Source organism: Bubalus kerabau, chromosome 1 (genome assembly GCF_029407905.1).
Source record: "Bubalus kerabau isolate K-KA32 ecotype Philippines breed swamp buffalo chromosome 1, PCC_UOA_SB_1v2, whole genome shotgun sequence".
Classification (NCBI taxonomy): domain Eukaryota; kingdom Metazoa; phylum Chordata; class Mammalia; order Artiodactyla; family Bovidae; genus Bubalus; species Bubalus kerabau.
This window is the reverse complement of record NC_073624.1, coordinates 272717970-272721503: the sequence shown is the minus strand read 5'-3', so window position 1 is coordinate 272721503 and position 3534 is coordinate 272717970. Positions and strand designations below refer to the sequence as shown.

General features: G+C 35.6%; 1 non-coding gene across 1 annotated transcript; it reads right to left on the bottom strand.

Moving 5' to 3' along the window:
• Positions 1-2072: 2072 nt before the first annotated feature.
• Positions 2073-2144, bottom strand: TRNAC-GCA (transfer RNA cysteine (anticodon GCA)). The gene has a single exon. It is a non-coding gene; the product is annotated as a tRNA-Cys (tRNA).
• Positions 2145-3534: the final 1390 nt, after the last annotated feature.

The following is a 3534-nucleotide window of genomic DNA, read 5'->3' as shown; positions in this document are numbered from 1 at the left end:
AGTTAGAAATAATAGGCACAAATTAGTCCTATTGACTGTTTCTTAACATCTATTCAGTTGGCCTCAGGTATGACTGCCTTGGATACTCTCATAAATTGTGTAATGTTCAAATATCTTACTTGTCTAATTATCATTGCTTTCTCACTGTGACCCTTCAAAAGAACTTTCGTTGGCACAAAAATTATAGACCCAAAACATTCACCTTATTAGCCTGATTTCAGTTCTATTTAGCATTTTATCCACCTTTCTCTCTGCTGGAGAAATACTTTCTTTATTTAAATTTTACACAGTATTTAGAGGCCAAGAAAATATGTAATGCTCATTCCATAAAATGTGATACCTCTAATTAGTCTGCTGAGATTTTTGGAATATATGCATAAAACTGTAGATGTGGTATTAAAGCACATTTTTATTACCCAGAAATTAATGTTTACCATGTGTATGCAAAGCTGCTGAGGATCTGAAGTGTAAATTTAAAGATATTAAAAGTTATTTGTTTCTGCAAAATAGTTCAGATATATATTTTTATTATCGAAAAAATCCTGCTTTCCCCTACTTTCTTCATCAAGATTTTTTACTTAATCTTACTATTTGCTAGACTGTTCAAAGAAATATATATTCTGCTGGTTATCTAAATATATATTCTATTTGAGTAAAGTCTTCCCAGTTTCTTCAGATAGTTATTAAATGAGCTGGAAAAAATAAACTCCAAAAAACAAAGAGGGTGTCATTGAAGCCAATGTTGTGTTTAGCTCACTAACAGAAATACAACTTTATAGATTTAAATAGTATTCGGCTGTCACATTTAGTCATAAGGACTGAAAAATCTGTAATGGCTGACAGACAGGAACTGATTTATGAGTTTGTGAGAAAGGAAGCAAACCAATGGAAATATCCTTATTAAAAATCGACAATTTTTTACTTGGACCTAGTTGCAGTAATAAATGTGAGAATAGGCTTGATTTCACTCAGAATTAATATAGTTTGAAACAGAAATGAGCCTTACTTCCTGCCTCTAGGAGCTCTGCTGACATTTCTAGAACTGTTTCAGAGCCCACATGATATATAGAACATATATATATATGTGTGTGTGTGTGTGTGTATGTATATAAATATATAATTCCTCCTATATATATGTGCATATATATATATAAATATAAAATTCCTCCAAAAGGACAAAAATAAGGTCACACTTTGTTCAAAGCAGAGAATATTAATTATGGAGACTGAAAAAAAATGTCCACTTAGGAAGAGTTTGAATAAGCTTAGAATATCAATAGCTATTGGTTCTATTTTAGCTGAAAAACTTGATTAAGAAGAAATATTTAATAATCAAATTATCTTAGAATTCTCTCTCTCTTGTTCCCCCTCCCTTTAAACCTGCTTTTCTCAACAATGGACTTGTTCCTACATCAGAAACTACCAATGCCTCATTCATGCTGCAGAGAAAATCCTCTCTGTTCCACAATAGGGATCACACTGTTTAACAGAATCAAATCTAGCATAACCAACAATATCACAGTGTTGCTGAATATCACAGTTCAAACAACTTTATCTTCACAGACAGAATTCAGACCGAAGATGTGAAGTTTAGCTTGAAATGATAACCCTCTGCAGGTGGGTTTCATTTGGAAAATAAATGTCACCATGTAATTTTGAGAACCACGTCTTTGCTAGAGTGAAGCTCCCAGGCATACAGTCTAGAAAGCCTAAGTCAATCTGAAATGTGGTACCTGAAGTCGATAAAATTGGCTTCTGTATACAATGTGGCAGCTGAAGCTCTATGCTGCCCTCTTGTCTCCTTCCCCAACCGTGTCCAGAAGGCTTTTATAAAAGTCATCTGGTTAAAATTCAGTCAAATTTAAATTGATAGTCCATACCACTGATGGATCTGTCAGCAGAAAAAAAATGCAGTCACCAATCCACGTGGTTACAGACTTAATGGCTGAATGTGCTGAGTCGTGTCCGACTGTTTGCGACCCCGTGGACTGTAGCCCACCAGGCTCCTCCATCCATGGGATTCTCCAGGCAAAAATACTGGAGTGGGTTGCCATTTCCTTCTCCCGGGGATCTTCCCCACCCAGGGATTGAACCCAGGTCTCCTGCATTGCAGGCAGACGCTTTAACCACTGAGCCACCAGGGAAGCACTGAATTCAGGACAAGCGTTTATTTTTTTGCTGGCACTAGGTTTACGTCTGAGACAGGTATGGACTGTATCTCTGTTGTACCTAGAAATGTCAAATTTTTATTGCACGAGAGCCCTTTTATTAGACTAACTGCTGAAAATACAAGAGAAACATGGTATATCTGTTTTAATGAGTGCTCCATATTTCTGAAGCAAAAAAGATGGCCTAAAACATCGACACTGTTTATCCTAATAAAAAAAGTATATGATAAAATTGTTTAAGATAGAATCTGAGAGAGCATAAAATGTTGTCAAAAACAAGATATTCTTAAGTTAAAATAACTTTGGTCTCAAAGTGAATTCCAAGGACAATGACTTCAAACGGAAAAGAACAGAAAAAAGAAAAAGGAAACACAACTCATTCTGGATTAATGATGATGACTTATAAGTATAAGTGAATAGAAGATAAAGCAGATTATTCAGACAAAATAATAATCAGACACAATGATTATATTTTCATGTGACAAACCAAGGGATTCTCTTGAAGTGAGATAATTTATATTGGCAATTTGGAATGGCATGAAAGAATGCAAACAATATTTAATTTAGTAGAACATTTGTCAGTTTCTATAAATTATTTGGCTTCATTATTCAAAACAACCATAATTAGCAAATAATGTACTTTTATAAAATAATTTTTTTTTACAAGTAGTTTAGAAGAAAACTGATTTGGGGCCTTAATTACTTGAAAAAAACAGATAATCACAGTGGTGTGATCACTCACCTAGAGCCAGATATCCTGGAATGTGAAGTCAAGTGGGCCTTAGGAAGCATCACTATGAACAAAGCTAGTGGAGGTGACCGAACTCCAGTTGAGCTATTCCAAATCCTAAAAGATGATGCTGTGAAAGTGCTGCACTCAATATGCCAGTGAATTTGGAAAACTCAGCAGTGGCCACAGGACTGGAAAAGGTCAGTTTTCATTCCAATCCCAAAGAAAGGCAATGCCAAAGAATGCTCAAACTACCACACAATTGCACTCATCTCACACGCTAGTAAAGTAATGCTCAAAATTCTCCAAGCCAGGCTTCAGCAATATGTGAACCGTGAACTTCCAGATGTTCAAGCTGGTTTTAGAAAAGGCAAACGAACCAGAGATCAAATTGTCAACATTAGCTGGATCATCAAGAAAGCAAGAGAGTTCCAGAAAAACATCTATTTCTGCTTTATTGACTATGCCAAAGCCTTTGACTGTGTGGATCACAATAAACTGGAAAATTCTGAAAGAGATGGGAATACCAGACCACCTGACCTGCCTCTTGAGATATCTGTATGCAGGTCAGGAAGCAACAGTTAGAACTGGACATGGAACAACAATAAGCAATTCAAATCTGTGTTGTTCAAGGGT